Here is an 18,471-nt window from a genome sequence, read left to right as displayed (position 1 = left end):
CCTGTTTTATTTTATGTCGGGGTTGCCCTATAACACTTTGAAACAACTCAAAATTCTGGGTATTTTGGCTTTCAATATCTGAAAAATAGATCACTGGGGTTTTCATTGGGATTGCAGTGACTCTGGGTCAGTTGGAAAGAATGAATATTTTCATGATATTTAGTCTTACATTTTATATGAAAATAGAATATCTTATTTAGCCTTCTATGAGTTCTTTTGAGAATTTTGCAATTTTTCATGTAAAAATCCTGTACATATTTTGTTAGATTTATATCTCAAGTTTTTCATTTTTTGATGTTATTGTGAGCACTGTTTTTCTTCCATTGCCAAATTCTAACAGTTTACTCATCATATAAAGAAAAGCAGCTACCTTTTGTGTATTAACTTTATAACCTGCAATGTTATTATAATTGGATATTCCTTTTTTCCCCAGATTTTTCATTGATTCATTGGCATTTCCTACAAATACTTGTAGATGTGATCTGCAAATAAAATCCATCCTTCCCTTTCTACATACAATTTTTTTTTTTTTGCGCTAGTTAGAATTTCTAGCTGAGTAGGATTGATGAGAGGACATTCTTGTTTATCATTAGTCTTAAGGAAGAAAGCAACAAGTTTCTCACTGTTAGGTTAGCTGTGAGTTTTACATAGATGTTACTTGTTAAGTTGAAGACTTATTTTTTGTTTTTTTTTAAGATTTATTGTTATTTATACAAGCACTGGGAACAGTCAGAAGCGCGGGAGAGTGAGAGAATTCACCAGAGCCAGAGCGGGGAACAGAACAGGCAGACCGATGAAATACACTGAGGGGAGCAGCAGGCGCGGCAGGAGAGGTCTGCGTGCCACGTGGGACCCTCCTCCGGTGGCCAGGGAGCAGTTGGGGATCGAACCGGCATTGCAGAGGCTGCGGGCAGCTTCGCAACCCAGCGCTCAACCGCTGCGCCACCGGGGAGGCCCAAGACTCTAATTTTTTGAATGCTTCTCATGAAGATGCTTAGGATTTTGTCAAATGCATTTTCTGTATCGTTTGATAAATTGTGCTTTTTCTTGTTGGTGTGGTGATTAATTAGTTGATTTTAAAATCTTCAACCAGCCTTGAATAATTAGAATAAGTCCTCTTTGGTCATGGTGTATTATTCTGTTTATGTGTTATTGGATTTTATTTCCTGATATTTTGTTGAGGATATTCACATCTTTGTCAAAAGAAATAATTGTTCTGGTGTCTTCCTTTATATGACATAGAATGGTTTAGAAAGTGTTTCCTCTTCTTTGATTTTTCTGAGAGAGTTTATAGACAAACTTGGTGGAGAGCTGGTATTATTTCTTCCTTAAATGTTGTTAGAATTTACCAGTGAAATCATCTGACTTTTCATGGTGTCTTTGTGTTGCTATACCAAAATACCAGAAACTAAGTAGGTTATAAACATAGAAACTTATTTTTTCACAGTTCTGGAAGCTGTGAAGCCTGCAATCAAGGTGCCTGCAGATTTTGTGTCTGGCAATGACCTGTTTTTTGGTTCATAAAAGGACCTTCTGTGGTGTCCTCCCATGGTGGAAGGGGTGAGTAAACTCTCTGGGGTCTATTTTATAAAGGTACTAATTCCATTCATAAGGGTTCTGCCCTCAAGACTTAATCACCTACCAAAGACTCCACCTCTTAACACCATCACTTTGGAGGTTGAGATTTCAACTTATGAATTTGGGAGGGCAGAAGGACACTGACACTTGGACCATAGCAGCTTATGCTTTATTTTTTTCAATGTTTATTAATTTTGACTTGACTACTAGAGTTGTGGTTACCTGAGTTTTGGCAGTCTTGCCTTCCAAGGAATCGATCCATGTCATCTATGTTATGAAACGTATGGCATGACTTGTTCATAATATTTCTTTATAACCTTTTAATGTTCATAGCATCCATACAGATGGATCCTCTCTAATTTCTGATATTAGTAATTGTTTCTTCTCTCTTTTTTCTTGGTTAACCTGATTAGAGGTCATCAATTTCATTGATGTTTTCGAAGAGCCAGCTTTTAGTTTTATTGATTTTTCTCTATTGTTTTCATTAAAACTAATTTTCAAGGAAGCATAATACACATACATTCATGAAAACCTTCAAATAAGCCATTGATTAGCAAGGACATTAAATGCCAAACCAGGGGCTGTTAGAAATATAAGACACTCAGTGTATTAGAAGTTGAAGCATAAGAGTTACTCAGTCATTTAAGCTTAAAATCATTTCTGTGAAAAGAAATAAGATTAGAAATAAAGAGGTCTATTTAAAAATGTAGAAAATGAAAATGAATGAGAAAACTAACCTGAAGGATAATACTAAGGAGAACTTAGGACTCAGAGACCCATGAGATCAAAAAAGATTCCTGGGTTGAAACATGTTGCTTTTACTGGTAGGAAAGTGAAATGAGAGAGAGCTGCTTGAAACGATAGCAATAATGTAGTTAGTGTCACAACTTATTTAAGTTCACTTGTGATATATTCTGAGTCCTCAGCTACAACCACACTAGGAAAGGAGAAGAATGAGATTTGACTCAGGCAGGAACATAGTCAACGCAACGGAATTGGTAGGGTTGACCCTTGGGCCTGGGCAAAGATGGGGTCAAGGTAGACAGTTACCTGTTAGCCTAAGACGTGGCACCTAAAGAGAGCTTGTAAACCAAGGTTTGACAAGTTGATGTCAGCTTCTGGTGGCATCAGTAGGTTAGAGGTTACTCAAGCCTGTGTTATCAACTGGACCTTTCCAGAGAATGCAGCTCTGAGTAGTAGCATTAGATCCAACCACTCTGAGGTATGAAAATGGCCCAACAATAAATCCACATGCAATCAGGAAGCTGGAAGCAAGTGCACAGAAGCAAAGTGAACTTAGTTGTTAGTAACAGAGAACAATGGGACTTGATAAAGTGATGAGTTATACTCCTTTGTGAGAATCTAGTTTGTGAATGGCAGAGTAGTGCACAGCTACAATTTAGCATGAACTTGAATTCATCTTAGGCTCCTTGGACTCCCTGATTTCAGTAGCAATACTAATTTCACACTTCACCCTTCAATAAACTAAGGTTGATGAGGTACTATACAGTCCTGGTGAGAACTGGCTGGAAATGTGTTGAACCTGAGCATGTAGAAGGAAGAAATTATTGATTCCTGTTGGAAGGAGCTGAAGATGTTGGTACTGACAGCTGATGCCCGATTCCCTCTTGCCAGAGTCAAGTCTAGTCTGGAAGCTATAAATCAGATCAAGGTCAGACCCTTCAAGCCAGGGAGACCAGCTGTGTTACTGCTAAGGCATCATCACAACAGTCAGAGCTGGTCTCAATCAAAAAGGCAAAAGCAAGATGGTGCATTCTGAAATCAGGAGAACAGCTTTGCTTGCCATTCCAAACTCTCTTTAGGTCCATAATCATCAAATTAAAAGGTGTTTTAAGCCCATAAGGTCAAGAAAAAGTCAACAATCGTGAAAATGTAAAGAGTCCAAAGTGGGACATAGGGAGTTCAGAGTAAAATCTGAATTGTCCTAAGTTGGTGAGATTTCTTTCCATTCAGTGCTGGCTACATGATACCAAAATTATTCTTTTGTTCAACAAACATCTATTCATGATCACTATATGCTAAGCATGGACATAAGTTCAAGAGATAAAATTACAATATAAATGAGACATTACCCTTCTTTCATAACCTGATTAGGAGACACAGCAAAGAAATTTGTGATCCTGATGCTGTGTGATAAAAAAAAAAAAAAAGTATAAAAAGCTATAGGGAATATGCATAAGATCCCAAGGTTTTAGTTGGTGGTCAAGGAAAGTTTCCTGGAGGAACTGATCTCTTAGCTGACAGTAGGAGTCAGTTAATGTACATAGGAGCTTCACCATTATCCTGGAGAAAGTTAACACTTAGGAGCAAAAAGTGAGAGAGTGGAGAGGTATTCAGGAGCCAGACCCCAATGGCCTTGCATGTGATGTTTGTTCCTAGTTTCAAGAGCAGCGAAGATTCTGTAGGTTGTTGTTATGTTTATTTTTTATTTTTTTGCAAGTGACAGTAGGCCAGCTCAGAATGGTTAGAAGCTATTGGCTCATATGGCTGAGAGGGCAGCTGGACACAGACATAACTGGAATCAAAATCACTGCGTGACTCCGAAGTTCTACTTATTTCTTCTCATCTTTGGTCTCTTGGTTTTCTTCTCTTCCTTAATAGACACACACACTAAAATTCTACCCACATGCCATAAAAAGCTCTAAAAAAATGAGGATACAGTAGGCAGAATTCAAACATTTTATTAGGTCATGTCACACAGCACAGTTGACCTTAAGATAGGAATAGATATAAGTGGGCCTGACCCAATGATATGAGCTCTTTAAAAGCAGAAAAATTTTTACAGATGTTGGCAGAAGAGGAAAGTTAGAGATTCAAAGCATGAGATGGTTTTGTGTGCTCTTGCTTGTTTGAAGATAGTCAGAGCACCACTAGTTGAAACAAACAAGAAAATGAGAACATCAGTCCTACAACTGCAAGGGACTGGATTCCACCAATGAGAGCTTGGAAATGGACTTTCCCCAGAGCTGCCAGACAAGTAGTCAGCCCAGCAAACACCTAGAGTTCAGCCTTCTTTATCGTAAGCAGGGAACTCAGCTCTGCCAAGCCAGACTTTTCACCTATCTAAGTGTGAGCCAATAAATCATTGTCCCTTAACCACCAGGGTGGTGGCAATTTGCTATGCATCAATGGAAAATTAACACACAGAGAGTCTTTGTCCCTTGAATTCTGCTTCTGCCCCTCCTGCAGTGAGCTCTCAGGAAATTGCTTTAATTAGCTCAGCACATGTCTCTAAATCTGAGACAATCATTATGGCCCCGTAAAGTGGGATTCACTGATTGGTCCAGATAGGTCAGAAGCCCACCCTGTGACCAATGGATTGAAACTCAGCCGGTGGGAAAACTTATAAATAAAAACACTCACATGGATCATGTTGATGAGGCTGCACACGTGGATGGATACTGTTTACAGAAATTGAAGCAATGTATGTTACAGGAAGAAAGGAACACTTTGAGTATCACAATTAAAATGATCATCGTGCTAAAGAGGGGAGAAAGGCTTAGACATGGATAAGACTGGAGAGGGAAGAATCAATGCCCTAATCTCATAGAGATATGACTGTTATCTGAGCGTGAGTGAGGCAGTAGGAAGTAACATACCACCTAGCTTAGGGGCTGGCACAAAGTAGGCACTAAATAATTTGCTAAATAATTAATGGATGAGTGAGTATGGATGGATGAGTGAGCAAGGATGGAAATGTGAGTGATTTCTGGAAGCAGTTAAGAGATGTAACCCAAAGTAGTTGAAAGCACTAAGAAAATTCACTTTTTAAAATGTTTCTTTAGCTACGTAAACTGTGTCTCCAGGACCACAGACCCCCAGGATCCTTCCACATAACAGGCACGTCTGATTGAGCACATCAGAATACTCAGTGCCTTCATGCATCACTGGGGCGCGATTACATAACACCCTGGATGCCTTCAATCTGCCGTTGCAGACCTCTTGCTGTTATTTATGAATCATTGCAAGCTGACATAACTTTGCATTTCCTCCTTTGCCATATGTCTTCAGTCCCTTGTCATCATTGCTCATCACCAAGGTAACCCCTTCTTGCTTCTATTCCATCAATTTGCATGACTAAGACACCCTCCTAATCCAATGAGGACCCTTGGCCTCCCATGCCTAAGGTAACTGCTTTTGCTGAAAGCCTTCTCCTGGGCTGTGACCTGGTTTCACTCTATTTTCCACTTCATTAACTCTGAAAATGTCCTCAGACGGGCAAAGTCATTTCTCTCCATTAACTCTCAGTAATATGGCAACATGTTCAGATAAAGACCCCATTAAGTAGCCAAAATTGCAGGTGGAGTGCTGGCCCATTGGAAGAGGGGGCTTCAATTACTCTGGATAAATTTTTTGGCTTCTGTGCTCAAGATAACTAGTGTCTGGCTTGGGGCTTTCTTCTCCTTACCTCTTCCCAGGTGGCAGCATCTTAGTAGTACTGCTGGTGAAGTCCCACTCACAGGACCGTAAGACCTCAGGGGAGGAACCATTTTCAACAAATAGTTGAAGAATTTCCATGGATCTTGATTCCATGCCAAGCCCTGGAATTACAGTGATTTAAAAACTGGGTATGCCTCCAGCTTTATGGAGTTTACAGTTGAGTGGGAGATGACCGTTGATCAGATAATCAAACAAAGGTAATGCTCAGCTATAGGAGTACTCTGACTTTTAAATTATGTTAGGATTTATATCAATATTTCTTTTTTATTGAGATGAATTGGTTTATAACACTGTATATCATTTGGAGGTACAGGTTCACCCCTCAGATGTGTGTAACTACACCATCCCCACCCCCAAGGCACTTAGATCCTTTAACCAGAAACTATTGTGCCCCTCCCCCTCTATCCATACCCTCATTTTCCCTCTTGCAGCCTCAATTTGCAGTCAGCTGTCTAGGTTGTATTTTGGTATAGTTTTTTTTTTTTTTAGTTCCTTTGTTTTGTTTCTCTAAATTGCACATATGAGTGAAATAATCTGGTATTTCTCTTTCTCCTGGTATATTTCACTTAGCAAAAACCTCTCCAGCTCCATACATGCTGTAGCAAATGGCAGGGTTTCATCTTTTTTATAGGTGTGTAGTATTCCCTCACGTCTATATACCACATCTTCTTAATCCACTCCTCTGTAGCTGGGCACTTAGGTTGTTTCCATAACTTGTAAATAGTGCCACAATGAACACAAGAGGGCATATACCCTTTTAAATTGCTGTTTTTGCATTCTTTGTGTGGTAATCTCGGAGTGGATTTGTTGGGTCATATGGCAGATTTATTTTTAGTATTTTGACAGACCTTTTTTCCAAAAGGGCTAAAGAATGCTTTTTAAAAAACTAGCAACAACAAATGTTGGCAAGGGTGTGGAGAAAAAGGAACTCTTCTGCACTGTTGGTGGGAGTGCAAACTGGTCCAACCACTATGGAGAGCTGTGTGGAGATTTCTGGACCTACTAAACATAGAGCTTCCATATGATCCAGCAATTCCACTCCTAGGTATTTACCCAAAGGACACTGAAACATCAATTCCAAAGAGCACCTGCACCCCTATGTTTACAGCAGCACTGTTTACAATAGCTAGGCTTTGGAAACAGCACAAATGCCCAAAAAAAGATGACTGGATCAAGAAGATGTGGTCCATATACACCATGGAATATTACTCAGCATTCAAAAAAGATAAACACATGCAATTTGCAGCAACATGGATGGCGCTGGAAGGGATCATGCTCAGCGAAATAAGCCAAAAAGAAAAAGAAAAATACCGGATGGTCTCACTCATAGCAGGAATCTAGAAAACTTAAATAAGGGACCAGGAAAATGAATAACTATAAGAAAGTGAAAATCAAAATCAACAAAAAACTATGAACCAGAGACACTTTTTGGGGGGGGGGGGCGGGAGGGGAAGGATTGGGGTCAGAATGGGGCGTTTGCAATTGTATGGGGGAATATAAAAATAAAATTTATTATTTAAAAAAAAAAAGAATGCTTTTTAAATATATAGTAGCAAGGGAAGTCTTACTGAAAGATAATAATCAGCTATAGGAATAGTCTTTAAAAAGTACAGTAGGAAAGAAAATCTTACTGGAAAGAAATGGCATTTAATCTACGATCTGAAGCATAAGCAGAGTTTAGTAGTTATAAGAAGAGGAGGCTGTGAATAATCTTTGCTCTGCCTTCTAAAGCTATTTTAAATATATTTGTTCTCCCTCCCACATGAAAGCCCTCAAATAAATCATGCATTTATCATATCCATGCTTGTTTGATTTCTCTAAAAATATTAAGAGAGCATGCGAAGTCCCCATTCTGACCATCCAAAATTGTCTGTAGGTAACTACTAATTTGTTTGCTGCTTGGATTTGTTCAGTGTCAACTCAAGGATGGTGTTAATGTAGAGAAGGAAATTAACATTGCTAGACCACTGCTATGTCAGGCACCCTATAAGACACTGATGTTCAAATAATCTTCAATGACTCCAGTAGTCACTAAGCAATATCACTGTGTAAGCGATTGAACTGGGGCTGGGGATTCTGTCCAAGGCCGCCAGGTGGAAAATGGTGGACTAGCTCTTTCTGACCCTGTAGACTTTATGGCTTCCTCTACATCACTTTATTGAAGAAACTGTTCACCATTGATCTGCGTAGCCTGAGGTGGCATTAGCTTGTTCAATAACCGTGTTGAAAACAACCATACTTTTGGACCCATTTGATTTTATGGACAAATGCAATGTCAGGTCTCCCTATGTGTGTGCACATGTGTGTTTGCATGTATACACACACAGGGATTCCACTACTCATTTGCTGGAATTAATCGTTTAGATTCCCTTTTGTTTATACCTATTGGAGCTGGAAAAACTTTCATCTTGTGAGCTGGAAAAACTTTCCAGTCTGCTGAGAGAATGCAAGTATTGATCTCCTACCCCAATGTAGCTGCTCCTACAGCTCTGAATGATACCATATGTATGCTTTCCATGTTGTCTTTTAAGCCCTTGGTGTTAAAAGTGAGTCCGTGAGATTACATCTCATATTATGAATCAGACAGCCCGTGTTTCCTATTCCCAAATTTTCAATGCTCTTTCCTAACTCTCGGTTTTTGAAGAGCTGAATCTGCAGCGCCAGTGGCCAAGAGGAAGTCATCCCAAATGCCCAGGGCCACCTTAGGCCATCATGCAGGCCACCCGTTCTAGTGCGCTCCTCCCCTCTCTGCCTTCCTACTTCCTTCAAGAATGGTGTCTTGGGCCTCCCTGGTGGTACAAGGGGGTAAGCACCACACTATGAAGCAATATGCAGCATGAATTCAATCCCTGGCTGGCCAGGAAGCAGCCCACATGGCGCAGCAGACCCTCTCCTGTCTCACCTGCTGCTCCCCTCAGCAGTGTATTTCAGTGGATCTGCCTGTTCTGTTCCCCACCATGTGTCTGGTGAATCCTCTCACCCCTGCATCTCTGGCCTGAATCCCAGCTCTTGTATGCATAAATAAACAAATCTTAAAAAAAAAAAAAAAAAAAGAATACTGTTCTTCCCAAGCCCGTTACCCTCAAGCTGAATTAACTCTCCCTGCCATATGTTTCCCAAGCACAGAACCTGGCATTTTTATACTGAGGTTTTTTTTTCCTGGCAAGACTGGGAAAACCCCTCTAGCCACGAAGCTCAGCCCAGTGCATGACACATTTGAAGAGCTCGTGGCACGCAGGCCGAGTCAGCAGGCCTTTAGCTGCTTCAGGCGGGGGTGCGTTGGGCTCCACTGTGCCTCATGGGGAAAAACAGGAGACAGGAAATGAAGCCCTCACTGTTTTCTGCTGTCACACCCATCAGCAGGTCAAGAATGGCCTGGCAGCTCTTTTCAGATTTGCCGTGTGCTGATTTCTGAAGTCTGCCTTCCACACTTTCTGAAGCTTCCTCTCAAACCATATTTAGTGCCCTGGGGAATGGTGATGCTGAACAGAGCAGGTCAGACCCACCGCCCCACTGGCACAGAAGGTGGCACAGGCAGTGACAGTGTAATTTCCACTCTGAAAAAGCATCAAATGGGCTTTCTACGCTGCCTGAAACTGACCATAGCCATCTGAGGGACACCAGGACAGTGTCCCCGCAAAGCCTTTAAAGAAGTAGTCAGGAACCCATTAAATTGCAACTCGATTTCCATCACTTCATCATCATCAGAATGTGTTTATAAGATCATGCTATGTCTCCTTTTCACCTCCCCTTCACAATAGCCCTTCTTCTACCCTACTGCAAATGGCTCAGCCCCTGGCCATCTAGAATCTGATTGTGGAGAATCGCTCCAGATATAAAGAGCCCCCAGGCACTGAATAAAGCAATCATTTGAAATATTGTTTGCACAGTCTTTTGATGATTCATCATTCCACCAAACTCGACCCCTTGCAGCGAAGTCCTTCTATCTTTTCTGTAAAGCATAAACCATGATTTGGCAGGGCTCTGTGGGAGATTTTTCACATATTCTGGAAGTAGGAAGAACATTTAGCAGAAGGAGTGATGGTGATTTCCTTTGGTGGCCTAGAATTCGTTGCTTCAGTCTTTGGATTATTGTTTCAAAAAGTCATTGCTATTGTGGAGAGACTTACAGGTCGCGTGTTAGAGAAAGAAGCTTTCATATATTTAAATGTAAGCACTCATTCTAGCTATCCTCAACCCCCTAGAGTCATGTTAGCTAAAAAGAAAAACAAATTACTTGAAAACAGAATAGATTAGTGATACTGATTATTTCAAATATAACTAAAAATGTGGATATATTGGTTGAAATCATTAAATAAAGACCTGGATGTGACTACTGTGGTTTATGTGACTTTTTAAGAAAATGGGTGTAATTCTCAATTAGGTAGTTAAAAGAGATTCTATTAAATCGTAATATGAAAAGTAACACTGATTATAATCAATCTTTTACTATATCCTATGAAATATTTAACATTTTCTATTAACAAAAAGTAAAATTCAAAGGTATTGGACAAATTTTTAGAGTATGATCACGATGTTCAACAAATGTGATGCAGTTATTCTTTAATTTGTATATATTATTCAGTTATTCCGAAAAGCCAACAAATGCATACACAAATCTTTACTGAAGGCGCACCATCGCTTTCATTGAATAACTGCAGCTACATTAAATTGTACCATTAAGAAAGAAAAGCAGTATACAGATTCTTATTTTATTTCTTAACCTGGCTAAATTATGTTAGTTCTTCATTGTTTCAATCAGGGTTGATTTAGTGACTCACCTTCTCTAAGATGCATTCTGCAATTTATTTTCAAAGTTGTTTTTTATGTTTATTGGAATATATCTTTTTTTTTTTAAAGATTTGTTTGATTTACTTATGCATACAAGAACTGGGGTATAGGCCAGAGGTGTGAAGTGTATGAAAAGTTTCACCAGGACAGAATAGGGAGCAGAACAGGTGGATCTACTGAAATACACTGTTGAGAGAAGAAGTGGGCAAGAAAGGAGAGGTCTGCTGTGCCATGTGGCTCAGCAACCTGGGTGGGGATCAAACTCATGCTGCAGTGGCTGAAGATAGCTGCATAGTGCTGAGACTTAACCCCTTGTGCCACCAGGGAGGCCCACAGAATACAACTCTGAATTTAAAAGTCAAAGAGAGACATTTCTGCGGAAAAATATATAACTGATCAACTTTATAAGGTGGCTGAGTTACAATTAAATTACATATATTTCTAATATCTGATCAATTCCACAGTGTCAGCATTTTGATAGCTGAAAGATTAATAGATGATAGACAGATAATAGGTAAATAGACAGGTAATAGATGATAAGTGATGAACATAGGTAACACATTGTAAATGAACATGTCATAATAAATATTTACCTTGAAATATTTTCATTTTTCCAACTCTTCCAGAGTATGTTGAATGACATAAACTATCCTTGCAATTGAAAAATAAGAGGTAAAATTTAAGTCATTTAATAATTGTTGACAAAAATGTTTTAATGTTCTTGCCAGAAGCTAAGAAAGTGATGGTCTATTGTCATGTAACAGCCCTTTTGCACATCAGGTGTTTTCTAATCCAACACTTTCAACATAATTGGAGAAGGACAAACTGAGTAAGTGGCAGACATAATGTTAATGACAAGTATTTATTCTAGACCACCATTCATTTTTATGACATGTAACTTGTAATAAATTCAAGCCAGTGAGTGATGTTGCCCTACAAATTTTTTCATTCCCACCTAAGCGTTCAGTAATAATTAAAAAAAAGAATTGATACATAGGCCTAAAAAAATAAAAATAAAAATATCTACAAAAAATCTATTGCTAACATCATACTTAGGGTGAGAAAAGTAGATGCTTTCACCCCTATGATTGAGAACACAGCAAAATTGTTCTTACTATTCCTACTCAATACTATGCTATAAGTCCTGGCTATCACAATAAAATAAGAAAAGGAAATAAAAAGTGTATAGCTTGGAAGGAAAGAAATAAAACTGTCTCTAGTCACAATAAATAAATAAACATGGTCCCCAAATCTAAGACCCTGTCATCTAAAGAGTATATGATGATTCTTTTATTTTTTTAATTATCATGTGGAAATAAGAACGCAAGAAAAAGGAATCCCTTTATCAGAAAGTGTGTGTGTTATTAGTACACACACATCAAAGACAAAACCAGTTTCCATGAGAAGCCACCCTCTCGGCCCAGCTAACTGAAGACACGAGAAGGCTGGAGTGCCCGCGGCAGCTATTACAGGTTATTAACTTCTTTCCAGTTAAGGGCACACATTCCAATTTGCATTTCTGAATATGTATGAGCAGATTTCAGTTGAAAAAGAATTTTGCCAGTTGTGACAAGGCTCTTACCCAAACTGTGACTTGAGTGTTAAGTGACGAGGAAGTAGTTTTCTTTTTCAACGGGAAGGTTGAAGAGCCCTCAAAAGATCTGGCAAGTTTTCCTGTTGGCTCTGTGGGCGAGTCTCACTTTCTAACAATCATGTAAAACAAAATCAGCTTAGACTGGCTTCCCTTGGCTCTGGGACTCGGTGTGACATGACTAACAACCTCTACTTTACATGGCAGCAGTGGAAAGAAGCTGAATTGAGGATGCGGCACCAGAGGACAAGCATCATAGGTCTGCCTCTTATCTGTCTCATGGAGCAAAGCATCAGCCATCTTTGATGTGGAGTAAACCTAACCTCTTTCCTGTCTTCGCTCAAATGTCCCCTCTTAAAACAAACATTCCCTGGTCCTCCCGGGAACACTAAAACATGTCCTCCCCTGTGTGTCTGTGTTCTTTGCCTTCCCTTCTATTATAAGTCTAGATTTCAGGGATTCCATTGCATTTGTCCATTCCTAAACTGAATTGCTGGGACTTGCCCTGGATGTAGGGACGATGATGACCACAAAAGCAAATGTGGCCAAATACCTGGCTAACAGGGAGCAAAGTGCCACAGAACATGTCACTTAAACAGCATCAGACTTTGCACACAGTCCTGGAGGCTGTGTGCAAGGCCAGGGTGCCAGCATGGTTAGGCTCTGGTGAGAGCTCTTCTCAAACACACAGAGAGACAGCGACAGATCAAGAGAATAGGAATGAAGAAGGTCAACAATCCTATCTGATTAGGACTCCACCCTATGACTTATTTTAACCTTAATTACCTCCAAAGACAGTCCCAGTGGAGATTAGGGCTTCCCCATATGAATTTGGGGGTAGAGGCACACAATTCAGCCCATAGCAAGGCATCACGGTATATTCTGTTATCGCCAAGTCTAACAGTAGTGAGTAGCTTGGAATGTTATTAATTCGGCCTGGCTGCAAGGGTTCCTCTGTGGTCTCATTTTGGAGCCAATGTTTTTGCCCTCGTTCTTTAAGCTGATTTCCCAAGGTCAGAAAAATATGTTGACTTATCACCGGTAATCCATAAATCAGCATCTATTTCCCCAATCCTCTTGATTTACATAAGGAGACTCTTGTCCCAGGCTGACAGTGGTAGAAATAGAAATGCACCAATTAAATGATTGTTCTGCTTATCAAAATCCTCATTGGAATATATTGGGCAGGAACTAATTTTCTCCACTCTTATTTGCATGAATATACACGGGATCGAAGCATTAAAACCAAATACACATCATTTAATAGTCAGATTCTATAACCACCATGAAGGTGGATCTATTTATCTTTTAAGATTTTGGGACCCGAGGGGGAAAGAGAGTGGAGACAGATGATGGCAAAGTCAGCAAATATTTACATAATGCTTAACAGTTTCAGAAGAACATATGTGTACTTCGCCTTGCGAAGGAGGTGTTTTAGCTATCATTATTCACAGATAAGACTCTGAAATGCTAATTTTCTCCCAAGATAATTCAGCTGTTAAATCACCAATGGATTTAACTGACTCCATCCACTAATGCTCAAGTCTGTGTTTCTCCCCTGTCACTAACTGCCTCAAAAAGCCAAAAGCTTAATTTTTATTTTGCTCTGCACTTTACACATTATTTTGACACATATTACTCTATCTGCTCACAGCAGTCCAGTGAGTTGGTCTTAAGGATAGAGAGGATAAGGCTTTATCTGCAGACTAACTCAGGCAGGGTCCCGCGGATAGAGTTGGGTTCTGGGCATCAGCGCGGCAGCAGCAGGCACCAGGGCCCAGGGCACAAGCTCCTGCAGCGCCTCTCACCTGCCCTCCTGCTGAGCGTCTGCTCCTGGCTTCAACTACAGCTGGGTCTACAGTTCCCGGGGAAACAGAGCCCAGTCCCTGAACTAGTTAAGATGCCTCTCTAGAGCCTTCTTTTGTCCTTAATGAATAGCGCTCTGGTTGCATTAATCCTCCTGTAGGACAATTATATGCTTGTGATGCATCCCTTCCACTAGACGGGGTGCCTTGAGGGCGGGGATACTGGGTCTTGTATCTCCTGTTCCCCTGCCCGTGGTATAGGATCTGGGCTACAGCAGGTGTGATCATATATGTTGAACAAGTACCGAGAAGATGCTACCTCCATTCTACGTCTTGTCAGGGTGGCCCTGGTATCAATCTGCTCCGTGGATCAGGCTGCTATAGAGAATACCGCAGGCCAGGGGCAGGTGGGGGACACAACAGAGATTTATTTCTCACGGTCCTGGAGCCTAGAAGTGGAAACTCAGAGAGCCAGCAAGGCCTGGTGAAAGTCCTCTCCTGGTTGCAGACTTACAGTATCCTCGCAGGAAGGAAGGGGCTAAAAATGTCCCTGGAACTTTTATAAGGCACTAATCCTGGAGGTTCCACTCTCACGGCCTGAACCCCTCCTGAAGGTCCATGTTCTGACACCATCCATTGGCCGCTGTGACTCCAACATATGAATTTGGGGTACGCAGAAATATTCAGATGATAGTACCAGTGGAGCAGAGTAAACAGGATTTATGGTGTGTGTGTGTGAGAGAGAGAGAGAGAGAGAGAGAGAGAGAGAGAGAGAGAGAGAGAGAGAGAGAGAGAAAGCTGTAGAATCTGGAGGTAAACCATCAGGTGGAGACACAGAGAGAAGAGCTCATGTTACAGCTCTGCTTCAAGGAAATCTGTTAGACGACTTCTCTTCAAAAAACGTGTCTCTTTTCTCTTAAGACCATTAACTGATTGAACGAGGGCCACCTACATTACAGAAGATAGTCTGCTTTACTCAAACGTTATTGATCTTTTTTATATATATAAAAGATTTATTTATTCATGCATGCAAGAACCAGGGTACAGGCCAGATGCACGGGAGGGTGAGAGGATTCACCAGAGACAGAGCGGGGAGCAGAACAGGCAGACTGACGAAATACACTGCTAAGGGGAGCAGCGGGCAAGTCAGGAGAGGTCTGCTGCACCATGTGGGATTCTTGCCTGCCGGCCGGGATCAAACCCATGCTACAGAGGCTGCGGGAAGTTTCACAGCACTGCACTCAACCGCCTGCGCCACCAGGGGAGGCCCAAAAGTTATTGATCTTAATATTACGCTCACCTGAAAAAAAAAAATATCTTCACAAAAGCATCCAAAATATGTTTGAGCAAATATCTGAGTACTGAGCTACCCAAGTTGACACTATCTTTAAGAACAAAACTCTAGCCTTTGAGGGGCTGGATTCCTAAAGCCAGGACCCACCCAACGGAGGCTGCGCAGAAAGCTAAGTCAGACACTGTTCCCTACTGGAACACAGACTTGCCCCAGAGGTTGTGGCAGGACTGAGACCAATAAGAGTCAGGGTCCCAGGACCTCCCTGGTGGTGCAAGAAGTTGTCTCAGCGCTGGGAAGTTACCCACAGCCACTTCCAGCACGAGTTTGACCCCCAGCCAGGGATATGACCCACATGGCACAACAGACCTCTCCTGTCTCGTCCGTTGCTCCCCTCAGCAGTGTATTTCAGTAGATCTGCCTGTTCTGTTCCCTATTCTGTCTCTGGTGAATAACTACACCTCTGGCTTACACCCCAACTCTTGTATGCATAAAGAAATAAAATAAATCTTCAAGGGAAAAAAAGAGTCAAGGGTCCCAAACAAGGGTCAGAGCAGAATTCCTGACCCACAATGGTACTGATGACAGGACAATCTTGTGGGGTGGGGGGTGATATCTTTTGTGCGGTCACATATTTGCAGCATCTCTGTCCTCTGTCCATTAATGGTCAATAACAGCTTCCATAGTTATGACAACAAAAATTGTCTCCACACATCAGTTAAAAAATGGCCTCAGGTTGTGGACAGGGCTGCATGAAACTCAAGGCCATTTTTAATTCTTCCTTTGCTGAGTGGAAAAATCATAGGCTTAAAAGTAAGAATTGAATGTCCTTGGGTGCAAATCCCAGCTCTTTCACTGGCTGTATTATACAAGTTCCAGTTCTCTTCATTTTTCTCCTCTGCAAAATGGAAATGACCACAACCTCCCAATGACTTAAGAGGCACAGTTTCCAGCACATGTTTTCTTCATCTCCATTGACTTTCTGTGTGCTTTCGGGGGTCTCTAGTCTTTTTATTGGCTGATGTCTCTCTGTACCAGTAGCTCTCCGTGTTGAAACAATTTAAAGCTAATTAAAGTAGTGCATGTGTGTATTTAGAAACTGACAAATGATTTTCAAAATTATGTGGAATCATGAAGATCAGAAACTGGCTTATGCCTTTAGATATGGGGCTTCTAAAGCTACAGTAAATAAGAGGGTATGTTAGAGGGACAGAATAGATGCAAAGACTAATGAAATAAAACAGGTGGTATTTTAATAACAAAAGTAACAAGACAGTGTAAAAAGATTCTTTTTGTTAAGCATTTAAATAGCCATGTGGAAAACATACATCTCAAGTTCTACATATAAATGATCAATTCCGGGTCTGTTATAGTTTTACATATTAAAAAAATGATCAATAAATCCTCTAGAAGATAATACATTGATGAATTTTGAGTAGGCAAAAATTTCTTTTAAAATACATGAAAAGATCTAACTTAAAAGAAACAATGACAAATGTAGACTGCATTTGTACTGAAGACTTGGTCCTCATAGGACATCACTTTGCAACTTGTTATACCAGCATTTGCTATCCACGTCAACTAGCAGAGAGCTCATATGATGATCTATAAAGAAACTCAATAAATCATCAAGAAAAGGAGAACCATGTAGAAAGCAAGGGAAATGATTGTAATAGGCACTTCAAAAGAAAGATATATTCAAATGGTCAAAAAACAGGAAAATGTGTTCAACCTTCTTAGTAACTAGAAAATGCAAATGAAGCACAGGAGATTTAGTGGAGGGTGAATGAAGCAGGTGCACATATGGAGGTGTGAAATGTATCCCCAAAGTAATTTAGGTATGTAAATCACTAACAATTAATAAAAAAAAATTCCAAATGAAAATTAAGATCACAATGAGATACTATCTTATATTCACTAAAATTTAAATCTCTGACAAATCTCGTTGGTGCTAAGACAGAACAATTGGAGCTGCCAATCTGCTGCTGAGATTATAGTTATCCACCGTAACAATTAGCAGTATTTGTTATGGTTACACAACATAACCCTGACAGTGTAACCCTGACATTTCTAGATAAATAACCAAATTAAATGAGTGCAAATTTGCATAAAAGACATGTAGAAGATTGTTTAAATAGCTTTCGAACAATATGCAATAACCAAAACCTGGGTGAACAAAACAAGAATCCATCAAAAATAGGATAAATAAATACATTTTTATTTTAAATATACAGTACAATACTATAGAACAATAAAAATTAAAAAAGCTACAGCTACCTGGAACAGCTTAAGTGACTTTTATGAATATAAAGTTTTTGTTTTTATGTATCATCAAGGTGGCATTGGTTGTAGCATTCTATATATACCAGAAATATAGGATCTGACAACTTCAGGTGTGTGTTACCACACCATACCCACCATTGAAGAAGTCAGAGACTAAAATAATCAATGCTGCATAATTCCTTTGATAGAAAATTCAAAATCTAGGAAAACCAGCCTATGGTAGAAGTGGTCAGGAAAGTTTTTACATTTGTGGGAGACATTTGTGGGAGACATATCAGGGCTGCTAAGGTGATAGAATGTTTTGTTTCCCATCTTTGGTGATCAGTGGGCTCCTTTCATGACAATTCATCAAGCTATAGTTAGGATTTGTGCCTTTTTCTTGCATGTTATGATTTAACTTTAAAAAATCAAATATTTCACATTGTTCCAGACTAGAGACATATAAAAATATAAAAAAGTATTTGATACTAGCAATAATAATTATGTAAGAGAAGTGAAAGAAAATTCTTCTAGTTCAATGCCCTCATTTTTTCCAGCGAAGTGGAATGCTGAGGATGAGTAACAAAAAATTGGGTTTTACTTGACTCTCCTACCTATTAGTATCAAGAAGAGTAAATACTTGGTGACAGGTATAAATGGTTATTGGTTATCTGTGAGCACAAATAAGGTCA

General features: G+C 40.0%; 1 long non-coding RNA gene across 4 annotated transcripts in view; it reads left to right on the top strand.

The window, feature by feature from the left end:
• Positions 1-18,471, top strand: part of LOC119245050 (uncharacterized) — a 60,540-nt gene that overhangs the window by 21,190 nt on the left and 20,879 nt on the right. For all 4 annotated transcript variants that reach the window (XR_008550522.1, XR_008550521.1, XR_005125300.2 and 1 more), the window contains exon 2: positions 1,448-1,560. This is a non-coding gene — a long non-coding RNA (uncharacterized LOC119245050). The remainder of the gene's footprint in view (positions 1-1,447; positions 1,561-18,471) is intronic.

Source organism: Talpa occidentalis, unplaced genomic scaffold (genome assembly GCF_014898055.3).
Source record: "Talpa occidentalis isolate TD23 unplaced genomic scaffold, MPIMG_talOcc4v2.1, whole genome shotgun sequence".
Taxonomy (NCBI): Eukaryota; Metazoa; Chordata; class Mammalia; order Eulipotyphla; family Talpidae; genus Talpa; species Talpa occidentalis.
This window is presented reverse-complemented; position numbering and strand designations above follow the sequence as displayed.